This window comes from Solanum lycopersicum, chromosome 10 (assembly GCF_036512215.1).
Source record: "Solanum lycopersicum chromosome 10, SLM_r2.1".
Lineage (NCBI taxonomy): Eukaryota > Viridiplantae > Streptophyta > Magnoliopsida > Solanales > Solanaceae > Solanum > Solanum lycopersicum.
In genome coordinates, this window is record NC_090809.1 from 40,310,981 (window position 1) to 40,338,138 (window position 27,158).

A 27,158-nucleotide genomic window follows, 5' to 3' on the forward strand; every position below is an offset into this window, starting at 1 on the left:
ACGTGATTGATTTCGTTTGTTTTCTTATATTTTCGTTGTGAGTTATTCAAGTGTGACGAACTTTGGTTTACCTATTGTTTTTGAAGTTATTTGGCGGAGAAAATCATGAGTGAGAGTGAGTGATAGAGATGTGTTAGAGAGAGATGAGCATGGAAGAGAAGAGATTTCTTAGGATGAGAAGTATAGTTTAGGATTTAGTCAAATAAGGTTTTTATTTAATTATTAAAAATTTGATTTCATTTTATTTTAAATCAGCTAATAAATAATAAATATAAATTAATTACATTAATTTACCAACTTAAATTAAAAATAGTTTCATTCATTGCTTCCACCTAGGTTTCAAACCCGGGTGGAGTAAGACTTCACTTCAAGAGCCAATTTTTAGTCATCTCTCCCAAAAATGCCCATCTACCTTATTAATTAAATAAGTAATTATATATTTAGGGTGATTACTATACTACCCTTAATCTGGAAAAATACCATTTTACCCCTAGACTCTCCAAACCAAAGATTTTCCCTTTTTATGTCCGGTAAAGACTCCTTCAAGTAAATCTTCGTATTCGAGAACCCTACATGGTTGGACCCAATCATTTCTAGCTTAAATAAATCCCCAAGTTAGTTGGATTGGATGTAGAAATGGTTCAGAGGTGTGGTTCTACGCGCAATAATGCGTGTGAACTCGGTTTATCGTAGGCATTCTAGACACATTAAGCATTACGTAGAATATTCATTTTTTAGGGTTGTTACAATTATGCAACACACTTCTGCAACTTTGATTGTCATGATATAGCTCCCCTTATAAGTAAACAAATATCTAGTACTGGATTTTCAGTTATCAAGGTCACTTGCCATATCAGAATCTGTATTGCCTTTCAATATTGGATTTGATGCTCCAAAACAGAAGCATTCATCTGAGCTTCCTCTAAATTATCAGAGTATCCACTTCACAGCTTTCCAATACTTTTTCCTGGATTTTTAGAAATCTGTTGACCACCAACTGCGTTAGCAATGCCAGTTCAAGTGCATATCATTATATAAATTAGACTTCCGACGATGAAGGACTATGGAACTTTGGACATGCTCTCTTTTTCCTCCCTGGCTGTAGGACACGTCTGCTGGCTCAAGTTCATTTGACCAGAAAGAGGTGTACTAACATGCTTAATATTCTTCTAAAGCTCTCCAGTGCAAATTCAATGTATTTCTTCTGATATAAATAAATCAATCTTTCATCTCTTAGACGAGTAATTCCCATGCCAAAAATTTATTTGGCATGACACATGTCTTCCATAGAAAAATTCTCACACAACTCTTTCTTCAGCTCATCAATCTTTGATGTATTCTTGCCTATAATAAACATATCATCCACATACAACAAGAGGATGATAAAATCATTGTAAGAAAAATTTTGTACAAGTACGCAATGATCTAAAGATTCTTCTTATAGACTTGCTCCCATATAAAAAAATTCAAACTTCTTGTACGACTTTCTAGGAGCTTATTTTTAGGCCATAAAGACTCATCACACAAAATTTTCTTTACCTTCTACTTTGAAGCCCTCAGGTTGTATCATATAAATCTCTTTTTCTAGGTAACTGTTAAGGAAAATCGTCTCCACATCCATCCACTCAATCTCTAAAATAAGATTAGCATCCAAGCCTAGAATTGTGCAAATCAAAGACATTTTCACAACAGGAGAAAATATTTTGTAAAAGTCAATACCCTTCCTTTGACCAAATCCCTTTACAACCAATCTAGCTTTGTACCTGGGCTTCAAGCTGTGTTCTATAACTTTAACTTTGAACACCCACTTGGTATTCAAAGCTATCATTCCCTTAGGCAATTTTACCAACTCATAAGTGTGGTTCTCATGAAGAGACTTCGTCTCATCTTGCATGGCTTCAATCCATTAATCCTTGTTCTCATATTCCATGGCCCCCTCAAAACATTGAGGGTCTCCCCCATCAGTGAGAAAGACATACTAAATGGGTTAATAATGGGAGGAAGGAAATCACTGTCTGTTGGACTTCCAGAGTAAAATATATGACTCGTCCACAATTTCATGAGCAACAGGATTATCAATAACAATATCATTGTTATTATCAACATGAACATGTTGATTCGATGCATTATTCAAGGCGTCACCATGATTATCAATCCCAAAAACATCATGCACACTTATGTGAGGAACTTCATCATGATGAACTATACCATCAAAAATTGAAGATTCTAGCTTCTCCACTTTGTCAATATCTTCTAGTGTTTGATTCTCCATGGAAAAAATATCACAGTTCTCACAAGTTTGTTTTAAATTCGATCATATATCCCTGTAACCAAATTCATCTAGGCCATATCCAATGAAGATGCACTTTCTTGTCTTGGCATCTAACTTTGACCTCTCATCTTTTGGCACATGTACAAAAGCTTTGCAACCAAACACTCTAGAATGGCCATAGGAAACATATCACTTTGAAAAGAAATAAGAGAATGTAGATTAATAACATGTGAAGCGGTCAATAAAGCCTCACCCCAAAATGAGTTTAGCAACTTTGCTTCCGAAAACAAACATCTAACTCTTTCCATTAAGGTCCGGTACATCCTCTCAGCCAAGCCATTAAGTTGAGGAGTCTTGGGAGGAGTCTTATGGTGTCTAATACCTTGATGCTTGCAATATTCGTCAAATGGTACACAATATTCACCACTATTATTAGTACGATACATTTCAGTTTCTTTCCAGTTTCTCTTTCAATTGAAGCCTGAAACTGCTTCAGGACACCTAACACTTGGTCTTTAGTCTTCAAGACATAGACTTAAAGTTTTCTCGAGCAATCATCAATGAAAGTGACAAAGTAGAGTACACCACCCAATGTCTTTATCTTTATTGGACCATATAAATCAGATTCCACCAACTCAAGCAACACTCTCTTTCTCAAACGAGGGTAAGACTTAAAGGAAACTTGATTTTTCTTACCAGCCAATAAGTGTTCACACTTTTCTAATTTAGAACTTCTGAAATTTGACAAAAAATTCTTCTTGGCTAAAACATTAAGTCCTTTCTCGCTGTTGTGACTAAGTCTCTTGTTCCATAACGTTGAAGAGCTACCACTCTTAACATCATTAACCAAAATAACACAAGTAGAGGTCGTAGTCCAGTATAGACCACGACGCTTTTTCTCATGAGGTACAACCAAGGAACCCTTAATGAGCATCAATTTTCCATCACCGTTGGTACTAACATATCCTTCATCATCTAAAACACCAATAGAAATTAGGTGCAGATGAACATGAATATTATGTTAACATTTTTAAAAATTAGTTTAGTTCCAACACTAGTTTCAAAACAGATTGTATCGATACCAACCACCCTAGAAATAGTCTCATTACACATACGTAAGGTGACAAAATCACCAGGAGTATAGGACGGCGCTAGTGTCCACAACTCAACTTGACTCATCACAAGCAATATTTTTCATATCCGCATCAAGCACAATAACTAGATCTTCGGTGGTAAGGGTTGCCAGGCAATTTTCATTGCCATCTTCTTTAGTTTCCTCTTTGTTTTTATTTTCTCTCTTCAAATTTCTGCAGAACTTGTTTGTGTGCCTTTCATGCTACAATGATAACACTCAATATCCTTTAGTCTCCCTATGGATTTTCTCCCATTTTATTCTCTATACTAAGAACCACAAGTCTTTTTTCATCCCATGTGGCCAGTTATCAGGACATCCAACTAAGAAGAACCTTGAGTTTTTCTTCTAATCACTTCATTCAAGACACTACTCTTGGCGGAATCCATAGACATAACTCCATTTGGAGAAGTTCAATGTGTTTCCCAAAAATCTGGTAGGGAATAAAATAAAAGCAAGCTTTGAATTTCTTCATTAAATTTGATGCCATAGATGATAAATTGTTCATGATCCCTTGAAAAAATATTCAGATGGTCTGTCATTGGAGAGCCATTATTATACTTTAAACTCAACATATGTTTTATTAAGAACATTTTGGTGTTTCCAGTCTTCCAAGCATACATACTTTCGTGATGCTCCCATAGGGTTCGAGCGTGTATCTCCCCAGAAATATGGTTCAACACATTATCGTCAACCCATTACCTAATGAATCTACAAAACTGTCGCTGCAATAGATTCCACTGTTCATCTATTTTATTATTAGGCTTTATAGTGATAAATAATTGTTTGTAAAAGTTCTTGACATAAAGAATATCTTCAATTTTCCCCTTCCAAATTACATAACTAACACCATTCAAAGTAATCATTCTACTATTATTGGGTTCGATCATTTTTCTCAATAAATATAGTTATCACAAATTAAAGTAAATCTTTTCTGATGTGGATGTTTAGACTCTGCTGCAACCATAGAGCATACTCAGATTTAACTTTGGCTCTGATACCAGTTTGTTGGGAAAATGCGGACAAGCACAAAAATATATATGGCAAAAATAAGTGAAATAAATAGGAAAATAATGATACCTAAAATTTAACGTGGAAGCCCTTCTAAATAAGGGAAAACTCACATGCCAAGAGGAGCAATTGATATCACCATGGTAAGGAATTTTACATCGTGTAGTAACGAATACAATACAAAAAATGAATACTATACTCATAAGGAACAACACTCTTTTGGTTTCCACCTTACTAAAATATCGCTCACACTTTATTTTTCTTCACAGGCTATTTTTCTTATATAGTCTATGGAATAACTCACTTTGCTCTCAAAATGGTTTTTCTCTCTAACTTTGTGTGTTCTACAAATGAGAAAGAATAATATATTTAGAGAAGGAGAAAATCATGCCTATGTCATTAATGACATAGATAATATAGCAAAGTCAAAAAAGGGTTGCTAATGTTACCAATTTGCCAACCACCAAATAATTTATTTTCAACTCTAATTACTATTCCTTTAAAAAAAACTTGTAGCAATTGAATAGCAAAATTTGACCAAAAATTTATGGGATGGACTTAACACATTCAACTATCTTCATAACAATGGATTGAGCAAAAGCTTGACATTACAAATTGAAACATTGAAAGCAAAACAATTTATTTGTAAAACAATTTCATCCTGTGTACAGAAGCGTTGCGGAGGGTAAAGATGTTGGCTTCTGTGTTATTTGAAGAACTAATATGGTCTCTATTCCTTAAAGAGTGTACTTCAGAAATCCGAGAACCATAGGAGTCATAGTTGATCCATATTATGACGTACTGCAATATGTCGGTATAGGAATGTGTGGAGGGAGTGTGGTAAATGGAGCTTCAAAATTAAGAACCTAAATTGCTTGCCTTTTAGAAGGCCTGTAATTGTTATCTGTATTAGCACACCATAAACAAACAATTACTAAGCGCTCCACCTCCTCCTCATTGAACTATGATAAGAGTCTAAGATCAACTGCATCACTAATATTTTCTATCCTGTAAAGTTTCCAAACCCAATCAACAATATTAATTTGATGCTCCTCAGCTTTGGGATCACTAGGTTTCCTTCCATAAGCTATCTCTAATGCGACAAAACTAAAACTATGGATGTCAGTTTCCTTGCTAGCTTTGCTAGTGGTGACACATTCAAGATCCCTGCAACACATCGTGCCTGCCAAAACTGTTGTTTGAGATCCCTTATCATGGTCAACTAGCCTAGTAAAAAAAAATCCCCAAGCTTGGCATTGAAATTGGAATCCAACAGAATATAGGAGTTGTTCTGATTCTTCATGTTTATAAAACAACACTTAGGCCAAGCCTTCAGAATTCTTAAATCTTATTGTACATGTAAAATGGCTTTGTCCCTTGTAAAGATTGTAATCTAAGCTTCCATTAGGCATAAACTCATAGACATGTAGAAGCTCTCTTTTTTGATGGCACCGACCAATGAGTTGCACCATATGTTTATGTGTTAGCCGAATAATCCTAACTTCTGATGCATACTCTTTTATTTCTTGGTTTGTCTCCCTTGAAATCCCTTTAACATCAATATAGGAGTTGGATTCCTTCATATATCTTTTACAAACATATCCAAACCCACCCTGGCCAAGAAACTTTTCCCGCGAAAAGTTATTTGTATATCTAACCAACTCACTTTACAAAAACTTCTTTGGTCTTGTGCTCCCTTCAAATTCATTAGTCATGGAACCATCAATTATATCATCATCATCTTCATATTCTCTCACCTTCCTATTTCTTAAAAAATGCAAACAATATAAAAACAAATAGTGCTATCAAAACACAAAAACCAAAAATCAATCCAATCACTACTCCTAACTTTTTTTTTCTTTGAAGTATCCTCTGACACGTGGCTTGGTAGGGGTACATCTGGATTTAGCATAGGTCTTGGTAGGGGTACATTTGGATTTAGCACAAGGCTTTGTAGGGGTACATATAGATTAAGCACAGGGCATGGTATAGGTATATCTGGATAAGTTATGTTTCCATTATAGTTTAAGGAAGAAGTAAAATTCCAAGAATATATGGTATGTATTGCATAGAAGATTGCTATTGCACTTGAGAAGCCAAGAGTGACCCACTCTAGCAAATATTCCTTCATATCAAGTATGTAAGATAGGTTCTGCAGAATGGTGAAAATAGTATTCCCTTGTGGTTTGAAACCATTAAAGACAACACTAAGATTTTTTGAGATTGAACTATAAGTAATCCAGGCATCTACCATTGGGAGTTCCGCTAAACTAGGTCACATTAGAAACAGGTTGAATGGAGTTTATATTGATACCCACATGATCACCCCGTGGATCGTAATAGTTGGTAAAAATGTCAAATTCGATAGCAACAAAATGGTGATTTTTTGATGAATATTGTTGATCAACACATGCAAGGCCAAGTCCCTCTCCTGCAGCAAAGTGTTTATCGGGAAATACTGAACCTGCAGGGGAGAGGAAAGAGTTAAGACCATCAGAATATAGGTTTCTTCCATGAGAATTGGTTCTGAAGGAAAAATGCACTGAGAAATCTGTGACATTCCCAGAGTCCTCGTCTCTTATATAAAGTGTTTCAGAATATGTAGCTCAGCCTATGACTGAACTATTTTTGGTGAGATAAATTACACCGTTTTCTGAATAATCATCTGCTTCATATGTTATATTCTCATTATTGGGATTGAAACTATTAAAATTGAAGGATAGTGAGATACAAAGGTGATTATCAAAACAAAGTATGATAAAGATGCAAAAACAACCATTGTTAGGCAAATGTATGTTTCTACACTAGTCAAAATAATAAAGTAATGTTTTATATTTTCAAGTGTCTAAAATATTTATATTTATTGCATTAAGTGGAAAAAACAAACAATCTTGCAATTGAGACACTTAGTTATTTTTTCATTGATGATAACTTATATAGAAAGTCATTTTAAACTACATTGAGAAAACATGTAATGGGTAAAAAACAAACTCTCCTTTCATCAAGATTATTATTTTTAAAACTCCCTTCAAGGACTATAGGTGCTTTGGGTACTCCCTGTTTGCACAAGAATCTAATTTTTAGTAAGAATCTAATTATATATTGCTATTAGAATATGTAGAATTTGTTTTTTAGGGATATGATACATCTATCCCCTAGATTATGGCAAAATTTCAGAGACACATTAAATTATAAGGTATTATTACCCTCTTGATCCATTTTTTAAATATTTGTGTATACTTTTTGGCTTGCGTGGTACCCAAACATCTCCCACACGACTCAACTATGTGGAGTCATGCAGTGTGCCACCACAAGGTGTACAAAAATACAATAAAATGAGTTATAGTCCTTAGTTTAGTTAAAATATGTCTTAGGGATTTTTGTCATTGTATACTTTTGCCTTGTCCCTTTTGTTATGCTATACTAGATGTGTCAAGAGGCATATGGATAACTATAGATGATAGAATCTATGCATCCACTAACAATTACATATATATCCATTTGAAGGTTTTGTGAAATATTTTATTCACGCTAAATAAGAAAGATTAAAAATCCAATATAATATACCTGGTACAAAGGCTGGCTGATTTTTATCCACCATGATATCCATTACACAATCCATTCATTAGCTAGAATTCTTGCTTGGTCCCTTGCTCAATCAATTGAGCTTATTGACTTGTATTCATGACATTCCCATTTCTCATTATCATTGAATTTAGAGCAGGTAGTTGGTAGCACAAGATCCCAGCAGATGTTGTTTATAAAAGCGTATTTTTATATCCTGCCACAATAAAAGCCTGATTCCATATCTGGATAGGGGAAGAACGTTCTAAAGTTGTGCGGAGGACTCTAGGACTTATTGGAAGGCTCAAGAAGCCCAGGTAAGGTCCCAAAGCATTGTAGAATTCTCTAGAAAGGGGACCAAAGTGTAAATATCTTCAGGACTTTTCAAGTAGATATTTATTGCACTTTAGTCCTTAGAAAGTGGTATAAATAGAAGTGCTCCTCATTTGCAAAGTCACCAAGTTGTTGTAAAGCATTCTCCAAGCATAATATAATCCTTCTTCAAAATATCTCTTTTGTTCTCTCTAAGTCCTTTTCAGGCATTCTCTTAGTGTTCCATGTCTTAAAGGCTTCTTTACCTTACAAGACCTTGAAAGATTAGCGAGTTAGTTGTCGAGGGCTGCACGAAATTTTAGCAAATAATCTAAGTACGTGATAACGTGGTATCAGATCCAGGTTTGATGCTAAGGGAATGGATACCGAAAGAGATGTAAACGACGCTAGCACCACTAACGTTCGTATGGATAGTGGAATGAAGGACCGAAAGGGGAAGAAAGATTAAAAGGGTAATGAGGAGGAGATGCTCGATCCCACACCTAGCGAGACGCTAACATCTCATTTGACCTCAACTACCAAAGCAAGTGACAATGAATTGGGCAAAGACGCCATACACGTCACTGCTGAAGAATAATGGGTCGCAAGGGTGGAAGTGGCAAGGCTAGCCGTGGAGATATATTGTCGACGCATGAATGTGGCCGACTACAAGTTCAAGACCCTTGAGGAGTTCACTCTTGAAGAGAAAGAGAACATCTGTAAAGAGTTAGAGAGCGCCGAGTTTGAGATGAAGGAGGCCATCACTTCCTTATATTGTCGGCTTATGGGAGAACTTAGCACAATCGATACACTAAAGGTCTAAGTGAAAACACTCAAGAAAGGCGGGGTAGTTGGAGGATTTACATCTCCTGACCGTGATAGAGAGTCCATGGTTGAGGATCCCAAGACACCAATATTCAAGTGCGTCCATGACTCTCAAGAGATTGAAAAATTTCTATGGCACTTAGGGTATTACTTCAAGTGTACTCAGGTGAGAAGCGACGAGAATAAAATTAACACTGTCATGTTGTAACTGTCCAAGATAGCTATGCTATGTTGAAGGCGCAAAGAGTTCGAGACTGGGAAGGGTACATGCACCATAAACACGTGGGAGCGATTCAACGAATCATTCAAGAAAGTCTTCTTCCCTAACAAGGTCACGTATGATATTAAGCGCATGTTCCGTGAATTATAGCAAACAGGAATCATTGGGGCATACATAAAGGAGTTCTTCCAGCACTGCCACACGATGATCAACCCCTACCTTCAACATCTCATTGTCATGGAGCGGGAAGGGTCATGCATGGTACCTCTAGCCAAGGTGCCAAAAAAAATGATACGCCCACTTATCGTCCATGCAGATGGTGAAGGTCCTAAATAAAGGAGAACCTACGTTTCTGGATACCATTATAGTTTCAGGAGAAGACAATGGTAATATGGAGTCCTTGCCACTAATCATACAGAAGTTCCTTAGAGAAAACAAAGATGTGGTGCCAGATAACTTGCCGAAGACTCTACCTCCGAGGCGCGAGGTAAATCACAGAATAAAGTTGGAGGTCGGAGCCAAGCCACCCACACATGCACCTTATCGTATGGCTCCACCCGAGTTAGGGGATCTAAGGAAACATTTGAAGGAGATCCTCGAGGTCGGTCACCCATCCATCCAAGGAACCTTATGGCACGCCAGTGCTATTCCAGAAGAAGAAATGCGGGTTGTTGCACTTATGTGTTGACTATCGGGCGCTCAATAAGGTAACAATACAGAATAAATATCATATACCACTAATTGAAGACTTTCTTGATAGAGTTGGGAAGGCCAAGTACTTCACCAGGATGTAACTCCGGAAGGCTTCTACCAAGTATGCATCGAGGAGGGGGCCGAGCCAAAGATAACCTGCATGACCAGATATGTATCATACGAGTGGTTGGTGATGCCATTCGTCTTAACCAACAAACCTGCCTCCTTTTGCACGCTGATGGACAAGATATTTCATCCCCACATGGACGAGTTTATGGTAATGTACATGGATGACATATCATCTATAGCAGCACATTGGAAGAGCACGTGGACCATTTGAGGAAAGTCTTCCAACTCGTATGGGAGAACTAGCTCTATGTCTAGTGGGAGAAGTGCGAGTTCTCCCTGCACAAGGTGCACTTCTTAGGCCATGTTATCAGCCAGGGAAAACTACGATGGACGAGGCAAAGATTCAGGCGATCCAAGAGTGAGAGGCGTCCACGAATGTGACTGAGCTACGTTCCTTCCTTGGACTTGCGAACTACTATCGCAGGTTTATTAATGGCTACTCCGCTAAAGACACTCTGTTGACTGAGGTGTTAAAGAAGAATAAGTCATGGGTTTGGAGAGAGGATTGCCAAAGAGAGTTTGAATGTCTCAAGGCCGTAGTGACAAAAGAGTCGGTCTTGACGCTTCCCAGCTTCTCCAATTCTTTCGAAATACATACAGATTGATCTGAATTTTCCATTGGGGGAGTCTTAATGCAAGATAGACACCCAATAGCATTCGAAAGCCGCAAGCTAAATGAGACCGAATGACGTTACATAGTGTAGGAGAAAGAGATGACATTCATTGTACATAGCCTACGCACATGGAGACACTAATTACTTGGCTCCAAGTTCGTTCTTAAGACCGACAATGTGGACACTAGCTACTTCCAGTCACAAAACAAGATCACCCCAAAGTAAGCTAGATGGAAAGAGTTTTTGGACGAGTTTGACTACGTCTTAGATTACAAGCCAGGAAGAGGCAACATCATGGCCGACACACTAAGTAGGAAGGCCGAGTGTGCTGCCATCATTACAACTCACTATGACATTCAAGATGTAGTCAAGGATGGCATGCAATACGATCCAGAAGCCAAGAATCTGATGGAATTGACTGCTCGAGGCAAAACCAGACGCTTTTGGGTAGAAGATGGTCTTTTGCTCACAACAAGTCGAAAGGTCTACATGCTCAAGTTTGGGTCTATCAGGTGGAATATCATTAAGGAAAGCCAATATACACCATGGGATGGGCATCCTAGGTAGCGACATATGAGGGAGATGATTAAGGCTATTTACTTTTGGACACACATGCGGGACAACATCGAGTGCTATGTGCATACTTTTCTTGTGTTCTAACAAGAAAAGGTGGAACAAAGGCATCCGGGAGGGTTAAAAGATCCACTACCCATATCAGAGTGCCCATGGGAGAGCGTGACTATGGAATTCATCACTTCCTTGCCGATGTCCGACAGGTTTGGTACGATCATGGTCGTGGTGGATAGGTTTTCAATGGGTACTACCTCTATTCCCACCACAGCCGGTTGCACCGCAAAGGAGGCTGCTCGATTATTCTTCAAGAACATGCTGAAATATTGGGGGATGCCAAGACATATCACTAGCGACCGAGGCCTCCGCTTTATCATGAACTTTTGGAGAGAGTTGTTCGAGATAGTTGGCACGAAGCTTCACTTCTCCACAAGTTTCCACCCGCAGACTGACGGCCACATGGAATGCGTCAAAGACCTATTGGAGTGCTACAAAGGCAATTTGTTAGTGCGCATCAGAAGGATTGGGCTAGACTCCTAGACATGGCACAATTTTCGTATAATCTCCAGAGCAGTGAGTCCATCGGGCGCGCACCATTTGAGTTGGCGATAGGCCAGCAGACCCAAACTCCGCATTCGTTGTTGGCTGATTTTGAGGATAAGAGTTTGGGTTTCTACTATCTTGCCAAGGGATTAGGGGAGCAGCTTGACACTGCCAAGTCCATCTTAGACAAGGCATCCAAAAGGATGAAGAAGTTTGCCGACCGCAGGCGTCATGACACGGACTATAAAGAAGGCAACATGGTCTTAGTGAAATGACACGGACTATAAAGAAGGCAACATGGTCTTAGTGAAATTCAACCCAAGATAATTCAAGGCACTAAGAGGTGTCCATCAAAACTTAGTGCGCAAATATAAGGTTCCGTTCAAGATCGTTGCCAAGGTGGGCAATATCTCGTACAAGTTGGAGTTACCTCCACACTTCAAGATCCATACGGTAATTCATGCGAGCATCCTCAAGCCATACAATATCCTAGTTGTAACCGATCATAACAGGCACCCATTACTATTGCCGCCTCAGACGATCGGGAGATTGAGGCTATCATAGATTATCAAGCCAAACGGAAGTGAGGTCAACAAGCCTGCATCGTTTTCCTAGTGCATTGGAAGGGACAAACTCTATAGGAGGCCACACGGGAGAAAAATGAAGTTGTGACAATTTAAGGACAAAGTCTAGGAGTTGTTGCAGCAATGCGTCATTGTCGTTGTATCATCCGGTGGTGGAGCGTGTGACGTCCTGCTAGAATAACATCCTAATTACGCATCCGGATAGGGGCAAAATGTTGTAGAGTTGTGCGGAGGACTCTAAAACCTTTTGGAAGTCTCAAGAAGGCTAGAGAAGGTCCCAAAGGATTGTAGAATTCTCTAGAAAGGGGACCAAAGTGTAAGTATCTTTGGGACTTGTCAAATAAATATTAATTGCACTTTGTTCCGTAGGAAGTAATATAAATAGAAGTGCCCCTCATTTTCAAAGGCACCAAGAAATTTGTAACTGTGGAACCTTGGGGAACGATATGCTACTACTATTTGACTGGAGTCGGGCCAAAATCGGTTTCAAGGCAGTGTCTTCCATTGACATAGTGTTGGTGATAAGTTATTTATTATTTTACAATTCCAATTTAATATCAATATTGTAGTATTTTACCAAACAACCCGTACATCAAGTCCAAAGCTGAATAGTAATGACAAAATGAATAAAACCTTGGTCCTCAGAACATGAGGACTCACCAATCTTCAAATCTCTAATAAAGATCCCTAGTCGTGGGAGTGCGAACCTGGAGTATCAGACCCTACATTTGGATCATAAATGTAGGCAAGAGTATGCTTTTATACAAAGCTACAATAAATATGAAAGACATGCATAAAAATTTGAAATCATGCTAAAAACGGACATTTTCATGAAATGTGCCACACCCGGATGTTGAAATCCGAATGCAACTGGTGTTGTTAACCTCTCAGAGGTCGCAGACTAGCCTCTTTTTAGATGTTATCACAATCATATAGTCAAATGTACTAAGCTAGATAATAAATGTAGCATCCTCAAACTCAAGACGACCTACCAAAGTCTGGAGATCTCTAATCCAAATCGCATCTTCGACTCTTTAATCTTCTCTAGAACCTGCGACAGTAAAAAAAGTAATAATACATGGAATAGTACACACTTGTACTAAATATGGGTGTATTCACATAAACACTTAAGGACTATGCATGATCCAGGAAAGCTCTTCCTAAAGGAACATGTCCATTCTAAAAAGTTAAGTCACTTTACTTTCTTAAATCGTTACTTATGATTCATGCTATGAATGTGACATGTTCTCATGAAATTAAGGCATATTATTCATTTTCTATATGAACATAAGATCTTCGAATCATGAACATAACTTTAGAACAACTTAAACAAAACTTATTATTTTTGCTCCCTTAGGCCGAGAGTTCATCTCTCCAGCCTTCGTTTATTTTTCAGTCTTTTTCATCTTTCTGTTGTGAAGTTGAATGATCTCCTTTGGTCCTATGTTTTACTTAAAAGTGCAATGATTCATTGTAGTCCCATACCTACAATGAATCGAGTGTGTAACTCACAAGACTAAGAAAATGATTTGACTACTCTACTCATGAGCCATACTTCTCATTCTTTGTTAAATTGGGCATGAATATATTTATAAGCCAATCTTTATTTTCTATGCCCTTTGATTGATTATTTGAGATATATAGATCTGGGGACATATATTCATACTCCAATATTAGAATAAACCACTAACTTGTAAAAACTTCATTATTATCAAAAGGGTGGTTCACTAGTTAAGGTGAACCAAGTTCTGTGCCTACCCCACACCAAAAGGGGTGTTCACTGGCTAAATTGAAACCAAGTCAGTGTATTTACCACACCTTAAAGCGGGGTTCATGGCTGTAGTGACCCGAATTATTTTTTGTGCTTTAACCGACATAGATCAGGTAAGCTAAACATGAAATCCAGTTTTTTCCCCACACCAAAGAGAGGTGGAATCACCGGCCAAAGTGAAACCTACTGCTAGCGTACTTTTATGCTGGCAAACATAGTTCGAAGACTAGGAGACGTAAGGAGACCGTGGTCCACCTGGGTGGTGATCTTATCTTATGAGTCTTACATGTGCCAGCACAAGCTCATTGCTAGTCTATCGGTGCTAAGCTCAAATATATTTTATTTTATTATCTTTTAGAATTGGCTCAAACATTATGAAAGCTTGATTGTAGTTTTGAGGTATACTTAAATCTATGCATGACTGATCATCCCTTTATTTGCTTGATGAATATGAACTTAAGTCTTACATTATCATCATGGTGCGAGTAAGACTTGTCTTACGGAATCTAGCACCCTCTTATGTAAGTATTTTCGAGATAATCGATTAAGTATAATTGAGAATTTATTCACTTCTTTTAACACTCTATATTAGTTCAATTTCATAACTTAAGCTTTTAGTTATTTCATTACTCACCATAACTTATTCAATGTTTATTGGTAGTTTTGTGCAATTCTTTATAAAGTTATAACTACTTATACAATGCTATTACGTTCATAAGTTTATGTGGATAGGGTATGTTGGGACTTGTCCCATTGATTGGAATACCCTATGTTATGAGTTCATTGATGTAGAGGTTGGTATCACATTACATGATTTTGAAGTAATATGATTTGACACAGTTTTACAAGCTAATTTGTTGACATAAATCACAATTTCACCAGTTACTTGTAATAACATTATCACAAGCCATGCCAATTACTTCATAAATACATTATAATAATCGATCATGTTAAACAAGCCAACTTTAAACCTTTGAATAGCCTATGAAACAATTCAATTAATAACCTATAACAATTTCACCTTCTCGAACACAAGTAGGCATTAAAACATTCAACATCTCATTTAATAGCACCCTAAGTACCCGGATCTAACATGTTAGTTTTATTAGACATATCAATCACTAAAACATACACATAATGATCAGTTAGAAAAACATACAATCAATATGCTCTAATTTAGCTATTCTTTACTTCATAATGTTTAAAAAGCCTCCTGGAGAAAGGAATCACGGAGAGAAAACCCATACCTTGCTGTAGAATTAAATCTACGAAGATCACCTTGCACTTCGCACAAAAACCTTGAAGAACTTGCGTGAAATCACCTAGGGTTTCTTTATGTTTTCACTAGTTTTTGTAGCGTTTTTGATGAATAACGTGATTCTAAGTCTTTAAAAAGAACTGAATGTTAACTAATTTAATATTAGACTATATAAATCAACTAAAATAACTTAATTAGCTAATTAAAAAGACACCCCTCCTAAATCCACTAGAAATAAAAAAAATGCTTGACTTAACTGAAATGTGGAAATTGCTTAGTGGTTTTAGATTTTTCCATATAAATTAGTTAATAAGGTTTCAAATTTAATTAATTAAGATTCCTAGAGTAATTACTAAAGTACCCCTATGTTGTTAGGACCATAACTAACCATTTGGACAATCCTAGGTTAGGTACTAGGTTGTCTCTTAGTTAGTTATACGATGTGGTGTAACCCTACTAGGTCTTAGGTTGTCGGGTCCCTTATTTAGTTATTTTTGGTTGGTCCTAGGTTAGATAGTTAGTTAGGTCAGTTAGTTAGGGTCTAGGACAGATTAGGGAGCTTTGTCCCATGTGGCTAGACCCTGACGTGCGTTGTCCCCAACCGCTCTAACCAAATTTGTTAGAGTGGTCCCTTGGTCGATTGCACGTGTGTTTTCCATGTGCTTGCACATGTCCTGCTGGTATTTTCCTAACTAACTACTCTAGAAGGTTCATTTGAAATGTTTACTTATTGTCCCAAGGATCCTCAGTATGTCCCTGGGCATTGCTTAATATACATGATCATTTTAAATGGTTATGTGTTATGGTACTTAGGCTTGACGCTTTGATGCCTAGTACCTAATGTGTTGATTTGAGAATCAATAAATTTAGCTTAGTGTTTTCATTGAAGGCACAATTCATAAACAAGCTGGGATTATATTTTTAATACTTGTGTATACATAGAAATTGGCTAACACCCTTAAGCCATATTCTATAATATGCCCAATATTTCTCAATATTGGGTGTTGGAATTCCTATCTAACCCAATACGCATTCTTAAAATCTTACTAGGCTCTTAACTAGACATGTACATTTTCTGGAATGTTACATTATCCCCTCCTTAATAACATTCGTCCCCTAATCACACTGCACATTTGTTGAATAAAAGAGGGTATTTTCGAAAAAATACATTAACATACTTGAAATTTTACTTTGTGAATATCTGATTGACAACTTACTTTGGATGATGCACATTACTCTAAGCTTATTTGAAGATTCATATCTGAGAATGACGAACATCCTTCTCAATCCTACTTTAACTTACTGCACATCGCACTCATGCAACACATAAATCACGCAAATGCTATACAAAAACGGCATCATAAATGCAAGCATGAACTCATATTAACTCATATGGTGCAAGTATAAAACACACAGTTATGGACTTTGAACACCAAAACCTCTTAATGCACTAAGATTTAGAGTCTCATTAACGAAATTAAACTAACAAAGAGTATATATAACATCAAGAACTGAATAAGTGAGGGTAACGGGATCTCACATCTGCCTCGGCTCTCATGTTGCTCCCTCAACAATGTGGTTCCTCCATAACATCTTTACGGTTGCAACCTCCTTGTTCCTTAACCGTTTCACTTAGCGATCTAAAATTTCAACGGAAACCTCTTCGTAATAAAGGTTCTCATCGACTCCTAACCCCTCAGATAACATTTTGTTGGCTTTAAGATTGTAAACTATTTGTCTTGTTGGATTTGAACCACACCCTTCCAATTTCGACTCTAACTTATTTGGAAACTGAAACCTTACTACCCTATTTAGATAGTCTATGGTAGTATAGCATTCATGGAGCCAATCCATACCCAAAATTTTATCAAAATCAAGCATGGTTAATTCTATTAGATACGCATAAGTAACTCTATCAAGAATATTTATTGGGCAATATGTATGTTCTTTTAAGGCCCTGATACTCTCTCCTATAGGAGTACTAACTAGAAATGGCTCGTGCGATATCTCAGGTTGCAAGTCAAATTTACTAGCTACTAACGGAATAACAAAAGACAACTCAGCCATCCTAATTCTTGTGTTCATTTTTATCCATGGACACACAACACGGAAGTTAGATGCTAGAATGACACAAAATGTCAAAGCTTTAGATAGCACGATAAAGAGCAGAAGAAGGGAAGATTCCTAACATCACAAAGTCTCTAAGTCATGATTGTGGTGCACTTCACAACCATAAGTTAGAAACTATGCAACATGGTTGTGTTGAGCCTTAGTTCCTAGGTAATTTAACCTCATGCTCTAATACCATTTTTTCACACCTGGATTCTCAAATCCAAATGCAACTGGCGTCGTTAACCTCTCAGAGGTCGCTGACAAGGCTCTTCTTAGCTTTCATCACAATCATACAGTTTAATTTACAAAAAATTAAAACTTTTTAAAATATAATGAAGTTAACTTAGACTTCATATAATACTGCATAAGAGTGATATTCTAATAATCTCAAACTAAGCAACCATCTATCAATAGATTAAAAAAATGAAATGATGGATCATAATAATAATAATAGTTTGCCAAATCGGCCTTCTTACAAACGTTTGAACAAATGTTTTAAATGAGGCGCTAGGGAATGCACCCACTATCTATATCTAATGTGCTAAACTATAATAATTAATGTAGCATCCTCGAACTCAAGAGGACCTACGAAGGTCTAGAAATCGCTAATCCAAACCGCTTCGTCTAGTCTTCAATCTTTTCTAGAACTTGTGCCTATAAAAATAGTTATAATATATGGGGTTAGTACAAACTTGTACTAAGTATGAGTGTATGCACATAAACACTTAAGATCTATGCATGATCAAGGAAAGCTCTTCCTAAAGCAACATGCCATTTCTAGAAAGGTAAGTCACTTTACTTTTTTAAATTGTTACTTATGATTCATGATATGAATATGACATGTTCTCATGGACTTAATGCATACAACTCATTTTGTATATGAACATAAGACCTTGGAATCATGAAAATAATTTTATAACAACTTAAACAAAACATAATATTTTTGCTCCCTCAGGCCGAGAGCTCACCTCTCCAGCCTTAGTTTATTTTTTCAGGCTTTTTCATCTTTCAGTTGTGTAGTTCAATGATCTCCTTTGGTCCTATGTTTTACTTACAAGTGCAATGATTCATTGTAGTCCCATATCTACAATGAATCGAGTATGTAACTCACAATACTAAGGAAATGATTTGACTACTCTACTAATGAGTTATACTTCTCATTCTTTATTAAATTTGGCATGAATATACTTATAAGACAATCTTTATTGTCTATGCCTTTTTATTGATTATTTGAGATATATAGATCTGGGATTCATACTACAATATTAGAATAAACCACTAATTGTCAAAACATCATTGTTATCAACATTAATGATTGACATTCTTAAGATCTTCCTTTACTTAGTTCACTATGAACGTACGTTTCTACTTCTTTACTTTGTTGATCACTTTGAACATGGTACTTTCATTATTTTTTACTCTATTAAAGAATTCTTTAAAATTAAAGAAAGTAGATCATGTGAGATAACATGAATTCCAGTGTCTCCCGCACTTCAAAAAGAGGTGGTTCACTTGTTAAGGTTAACCAAGTTCTGTGTCTACCCCACACTGAAAAAGGGGGTTCACCGGCAAAAATGAAACGAAGTTAGTGTATTTACCAGACCTAAAAGAGGGACTCATAGCTATAATGACCCGAATACTTTCCTGAGCTTTAACTGACATAGATCATGTGTGATAAACATGAAATCAAGTGTCTCCCCCACACCGATGAGAGGTGGAATCACCGGCCAAAGTGAAACCTACTGCTAGCGTACCTTTATGCTGGAAAACATAGTTCGAAGACTAGGAGACATGGGGAAACCCTAGTCCACCTGGGTGGTGATCTTATCTTATGAGGCTTACGTGTGCTGACAGAAGCTCATTGCTAGTCTATCGGTGCAAAGATCTGATCTATTTTACTTTATTATATTTTAGAGTTGAATCAAACATTACGAAAGCTTGATTGTAGTTATGAGGTATACTTAACTCTATGTATGACTGGTCATCCCTTTATTTTTTGTTGATGAATATGAACTGAAGTCTTACATTATCATCATTGTACAACTGAGATTTGTCTCACGGACTCTAGAACCCTCTTATGTGAGCATTTTTTAGATAAAGGATTAAGTGAAATTGAGACTTTTCTCACTTCTTTTAAAACTCTATATTATTTCAATTTCATAACTTAAGCTTTTACTTATTTCATTACACACCTTAACTTGTTCAACATTTATTGGTAGTTTTGTACAATTCATTATGAAAGTTATAACTACTTATACAATGCTATTATATTCATAAGTTTATGTTGATAGGGTATGTTGGGACTTGTCCCATTGATTGGCATGCCCTATGTTATGAGTTCATTGATGTAGAGGTTGGTATCACTTTACATGATTTTGAAATAATATGATTGGACATAGTTTTACAAGTCAATTTTTTGACATAAATTACAATTTCACCAGTTACTTGTCATAACATTATCACAAGCCATGCCAATTACTTCATAAATACAATATAATAATCAATCATATTAAATAAGCCAACTTTAAATCTTTGATTAGCCTATGAAACAATTCAATGAATAACCTATGACAATTTCATCTTCTAGAACACAAGTAGGCATTACAACATTTAACATCTCATTTAATAACACCCTAAGATTCTAGATCTAACATGTAAGTTTCATTCAACATATAAATCACTAAAACATACACATAATGATCAGTTGAATCACATACAATCAATATGCTCTAGTTTCGATATTCTTGACTTTAAAACGATTGAAAAGCCTCTTGGATAAAGGAATCCAGGAGAGAAAACCCATACCTTACTGTAGAATCAAATCTACGAAAATCACCTTTCACTTTGCAAGAAAACCTTGAAGAACTTTCGTGAAATCGCCTAGGGTTTCTTTACATTTTCACTTGGTTTTAGTTGTAGCGTTTTTGATGAATAACGTGAGTTTAAGTCTTTAAAAAGAAATTAATGTTAATTAATTCAATATTAGACTATATAAATTAACTAAAATAACTTAATTAGCTAATTACCAAAACACCCGTCCTAAATTGACTAGAAATAAAAGAATGCTTAACTTAACCGAAATCTGGAAATTGCTGAGTGGTTTCGGTTTTGTCCATATAAATTAGTTAATAAAGTTTCAAATTTAATTAATTAAGATTCCTAGTGGAATTACTAAAGTACCCCTAAGTTGTTAGGACCATAACAAACCCTTTGGACCATCCTAGGTTAGGTACTAGGATGTCTCTTAGTTAGTTACACGATTTGGTGTCACCCTACTAGGTCTTAGGTTCTCGGGTCCCTTAGTTAGTTATTTACGGTTTGTCCTAGGTTAGATAGTTAGCTAGGTTAGTTAGTTAGGATCTAGGACAGATTAGGGAGCTGAGTCTCGTGTGGCTAGACCCTGACGTGCGTTGTCCCCAACCACTCTAACCAAATCGGTTAGAGTGGTCCCTTGGTCGATTGCACGTGTTTTCCATGTGCTTGCACATGTGCTACGTGTACTTTCATAACTAACTATTCTGGAAGTTTCATTTGGAATGTTTGCTGCGTGTACTTTCATAACTAACTATTCTTTAAGGTTCATTTGGAATGTTTACTTATTGTCTGAAGGATCCTCAGTATGTCCTTGGGTATTGAGTAATAAACATGATCATTTTAAATGGCTATGTGCTATGATACCTAGGATTGACGCTTGGATACCTAGTACCTAATGTGTTGAGTTGAGCATCAATAGTTTTAGCTTAGGGTCTTCATTAAAGGCACAATTCATAAACAAGCTTGGGTTATATTTTAAATACTTGTGTATACATAGAAATTGGCTAACATCCTTAAGCCAATATTCTATAATATGTCCAATATTTCTCAATATTCGGCATTGGGCTTCCTATTTACCCCAATACGCATTCTTAAAAACCTACTAGGCTCTTTATTTGACATGTACATTTTCTGGAATGTTACAAAATTTAATGACTAAACTAAAACATGAATTTAAAGAGTGTGAAAACATAAATCATAAGGTAAACACGGTTATTGAAACTAACATATTTAAACATTCATAAGATACTTCAAGAAATATTCTTAGTTCATTATTGTGGGAGATTTACTTTTAATTGAAATGTCAGACCATGTGAGCTATTAACATAAAATCAGTGTCTATCCCACACTGAAAATAGGTGTCCTACTTTCAAAGGTAAAACAGTGAACTTCTAGATATTGTGGATCCACTAGATAATGTCTATCTAAGACAATCATCTTATGCAGCACGCAGGTATGTGGTATAGAGATTTCTACTAGAAACTTGTTCTCTACTAATTTAACATCCTGTATACAAAAACATACCACAGTGCTGATTTTGAGATATTGCAGGTGCGACTCACGGCCGCCACCCAAGGACCATAGAGTGACCCACAGTCTATGCTGGTGTCCATGGTTTGCATCCGCAAATCTTCCCTAGAAGCTTCAAGTTAAATTGGCTAAGCATCTCTTCCCGTGAAAAGTTATTTGTACATAAGACCAATTCAGGGTACAAGAACTCTTTTTTCATGTGCTTCTTTCAAATTCATAAGTCAGGGAGCCATCAATAATATATCTTCATATTCTCTCACCTATCTCTTTATCCAAAATGCAAATACTATAAAAATAGATACAACTATCGAAACACACCTAGAAGTAATCAATCTAATCACTAATCTTGACTTATTTTTGCTTAAAGAATCCTCTGGCACAGGGCTTGGTAGGGGTACATCTGGATGTTTTATGTTGTCATTATATTTGAAAGAAGAAGTAAAATTCCAAGAATATATGATATGTATTTCAATGAAGTTTCTTGTTGCACCTGTGAAGCCAAAAATGACCCATTATGGCAAATATTCTCTCAGATCAATATTGTAAGATAGTTTCTACAGGATGGTGACTGTAGTATTCACTTGTTTTTTGAAACCAGTGAAGACAACACTAATATTTTTTGCGATTGAATTATAAGTAATCCAGGCATTAGTTTACGTACCACTGGGAATTCTACTAAACCAGTTCACAGTAGCATAGGATTGCATGGAGTTGACATCAATACCTACATGATCACCCCGTGTATCATAATAGTTAGTATAGATGTCGAACTCAACTACAACAAAATGGTGATTTCTCAGTTAATATTGATGATTAGAACTTCAAAGCCAAGTTCCTCTATTGCGGCAAAAAGTTTATCACGAATTACTGAACCTTCAGCAGCGAGGAAAAAGGTAGACCATCAACACAATTATTTCTTCCATATTAATTGATTCCAAAGGAGAAATGCATTGAGAAATCTGTGACAATTCAAGAGGTGTTGTCATAAAGATAGAGTGTTTTAGAATATTTAGCTCGGCCTATGCTGAGGTTTAAACCAATTTTGGTGAATTAAATTACACTGTTTTCTGAATAAGCATCTGCTTCATAGGTTATATTATGATCATTGGGATTAAAACTATCAAAATTGAAGGAGAGTGAAGTAACCAAGGGGATTATCAAAACAAAGTATGATAAAGATGCAAAAAATAGCCATAGTTAAACAAATGTATGTTGCTACACTAGTCAAAATAATAAAGTAATGTTTTTATATTTTCATTTGGCAAAAAAGTCCTTCTATTTTCTATGTTCGTATTTTCGAGGAAGCAACGAATATACTTAATTTCCTCCTATCACATCTGTGCAAGACAAATCAATTCTTTCCTTGCTGGGCTAATTTTCATTTCTTGATTTGATTTCTCATAAATGCAATCCAAAAATGTTGGACGTGATTGCTTCTTTAAGTTGTCCCTTTACTTAAGCTTAGTGTCCTTCTCGGTTAATTTGAAGGATTCTCTTCATTTCGTGTCTCTCTCTTATTATTTGCAAGTGACAATATTTGATCTGATTGACCAAAATTTTGCTTCCCTTTCTTAGCTGGATTTTGCTCGTAGTTAGTATTGATTTCAGCAATCAACTGAACTCCATCATTTCGGGAATATGTTCTTTTTGTATAGCTGGTTCCTTTTCCTGCATAAACTGACTTGTTAGTGTATGCATTTGTCATTATTGATTATGTTTGATTATAAGAGGTTAATAATGTAATTTGAGCAGCCTGAACCAACAATCCAATCAACAAGTCAATTGGATTGGATATTAAAGTTGTGAAGTCTAGATCCTCGTCTTTGATAGTTTAGAAAGCTTCAGCATCCCATTCCTCATCAACCTTGGTAATGGCAGCATTACATGTCCATAATTTTTCCCTTGACCTGCAACCTTTCACCATATTTCCCGTCTTGTCACAATTGTAGCACTTCCCTTCAGACTTTTTTTCCACAGTGATTCTTCAAACCACCCGTTCCACGAGTTCTCTCTTTACCTTGGCTACCTTCCATCTTATCATCGTTCTTTAGATACACTGGCACCATGCGGCATGAAATTTCAGCTTCCATTATTGACATATAGTGAAGCTCCATCATAAGTGAAGCTTCTCCCATTTGCTTGGCCAAAGATTCCCGTCCAACTAGAATATTCTTGAATTCTACAATTGAAGGTTTAATTTTCCATCCTTGTGTAGCAGCAATGAAGATATTCATGCTTCAGAGCATGATGATGATTCACTTCATCATCGTCCCTCCAATTGGAGCTTGTGGATCTAACTGTGAAATCTCTCTACATAACATCTTTACCTTATGAGAGTATTGTGCAATTGTCATGTTCCATTGTGCTATCAAAATTAATTAACTCTTTAAGAGTTGGAGGCTTGTGTCATTTTTTCTATTAAATAACCTGGTGAATGTATCCCAATTCTACTTTGGGGTAGTGGCATGTTATTTGTGCTTAAGCACATCCTCTTCTTCAGTCGTTGCTTTAAAGACGAATATAACCTTTCCTGGTTTTATCTTCCACTTCTGTAATGTGGTATTTGCATCTTCTACTTCTAGTTGTGTCACCTCAGTGCCACTGACAATCTCCCACAATTAATCTTTCCCTTGCATATAAGACAATATACAAGTCAATCATGTAATGTAGTTGTTGTTGTTGAGCTTTTTCATTCGTCACCAGCCTGTTGGGCTGTCATATCATCGACATCATCTTAATAGAAAGAAAAACTATAGGTAAGTGATTTTCATAGAATAACCTCGCTCTAATACCAAACGAAGAGCTGAACAAAATAATAAGTTTACTACAAAGTATTGTAGCGGAAGAGTAAGATAAGCAGTGTGCAGAGAAAATGATAGATATATTTTATTCCATCGGTTAATGGCCCTATAAATACTTACAAAAACTATAGATATTTAACAAGAACTTCTTTCAAATTCATTGTTCATGGAACAACCAATAATATCAAAGATAGTGCTATCGAAACACAACCACCAGAAAACAATCCAATCACTAGTCCTGACTTATTTTTGCTTGAAGTATCCTCTGGCATAGGGCTTGGTTGGGTACATCTGGATCAGTTATGTTTCCATTATATTTGAAAGAAGAAGTAAAGTTCCAAAAATATATGGTATTTATTGAAGTGAAGTTTCCTGTTGCACATGAGAAGCCAAAAGTTAACCATTCTGGCAAATATTCTCTCAGATCAAATTAAAAACCAAGACTGATGTTGTATAATTTTAACGAGAACTTCTTTCAAATTCATTGTTCACGGAACCATCATTAGTATCATCCTCTTCCTCTTCTCTGGCCTTTGTCTTTCTCCAAAATGCAATAAATATTAAAACAGATACTACTATTGAAAGAAAACCAGCAGAAAACAATCCAATCACTTGTCGTGACTTAATTCTGCTTGATATATACTATGGCACAGGACTTGGTAGGGGTATATCTGGATCACTTATGTTTCCATTATATTTTAAATAAGAAATAAAATTCCAAGAATATATGGTATGTATTGCAGAGAAGGTTCCTATTGCACCTGAGAAGCCAATAGTGACCCACTCTGGAAAATATTCCTTCATATCAAGATTGTAAGATAGGTTCTGCAGGATGGTGACTATGATATTCCCTTGTGTTTGGAAAGCAGTAAAGACAACACTAAGATTTTTTTAGATTGAATTATAAGTTATCCAGGTATCAGTTCTCGTACAATTGGGAGTGCCACTAAACCAGGTCACATTAACAACAAATTGCATGGAGTTGATATCGATACCCACATGATTATCCCGTGGATCATAAGAGTTCCAAAAGATGTCAAATTCGACTGCAACAAAATGGTGGTTTTTCGATGAATATTGTTGATAAACAGTTGCAAGGCCAAGTCCCTCTCCTGCAGCAAAGTGTGTATCAGGAATTACTGGAACTGCAGGGGCGAGGAAATAGGTAAGAACATAAGCATATAAGTTTCTTCCCTGAGAATTGATTCTGAAGGAGAAATGCGTTGACAAATCTTTGACACTCCCAGAGGCCTTGTCCCAAAGATAGAGTGTTTTAAAATATGTAGCTCGGCCTATGTTGAACTCTGAATCATTTTTGGTGAGATAAATTACAACATTTTCTTAATAAGCATCCGCTTCATATTTGATATTCTAATAATTGGGATTGAAACTATCAAAATGGAAGGAGAGTGAAGTGACAAAGGGGATTGTCAAAACAAAGTATTATAAAGATGCAAAAACAACCATAGTTAGGCAAATGTTGCTACAGTAGTTAAGATAATAAAGTAATGTTTTATATTTTCAAGTGGCTAAAGTGTCGTTATATTTTCTATATCCTTATTTTCGAGGTAGCAACAAGTACACTTTATTTCCTCTCCTTCTCTCACGCTAATTAATTGACTCACCTAGTCCCTTTACTCCAAATTTTTCTTTTTCAGAAGTAAAATATCATGGAAATGGCTAATTAATGGACCCACCTAGTCAGTTTACTCCATCAAAAAATTGATTGATCATCTCACCGTTTGGTTAAACCCTGTTTCAATAATATTTTCTAGGACACTTAAATATAAATTTTAATAAATTAATGAAGTAACTTGTATTCTTTTGGTTATATAATATACTATGCAACATTGCCATGCTTCATGCGAGTATTAAAATATGTGTGTTAGAATTAATTTTCTTTTCGATTAATTATATCTCCACTATATCATATTGTTTGATTTTATCATTATTTCTTAATTTTATTGTAGGGAGAAAGGTAAAAAAATATCGCTCAATTTTGTTTAATAATTGGTTTTACCTTCAAGTATATTATCCGGTCATTCATATCGGCCAACATCTTTTAACTTGTGATATGTACTCTTCAATGATAAAAGAACTTAAATCAAATCAAATTACTCATTTTAAAAAAGATACTCCTTCTGTCTCTATTTACTTGTTCATATTTCCTCTTATATTTTTCTCTATTTACTTGTCCATTTTAACAAATCAAGAAAGGACAATAATATTTTTCCTAATATGCCCTTATTTAATTCTTGAAAAATTCTAGTACTACTAAGTTGTAATCATGCTTTTTGGAACCAGAAAATGCATTTATTAAATTTGGGGAGTTACATAATTTTTTAAGTTAAAGGGTAAAATTGTAACTAAACTATAATAATCATTGGTGTCTTAATATGTGTG

At 36.0% G+C, this 27,158-nt stretch overlaps 1 pseudogene; it reads right to left on the reverse strand.

Annotated features, from left to right (window-relative positions):
* Positions 1-5,152: 5,152 nt before the first annotated feature.
* On the reverse strand, positions 5,153-26,195 carry LOC109121271 (L-type lectin-domain containing receptor kinase IX.1-like; annotated as a pseudogene).
* Between the last annotated feature and the right edge of the window lie 963 nt (positions 26,196-27,158).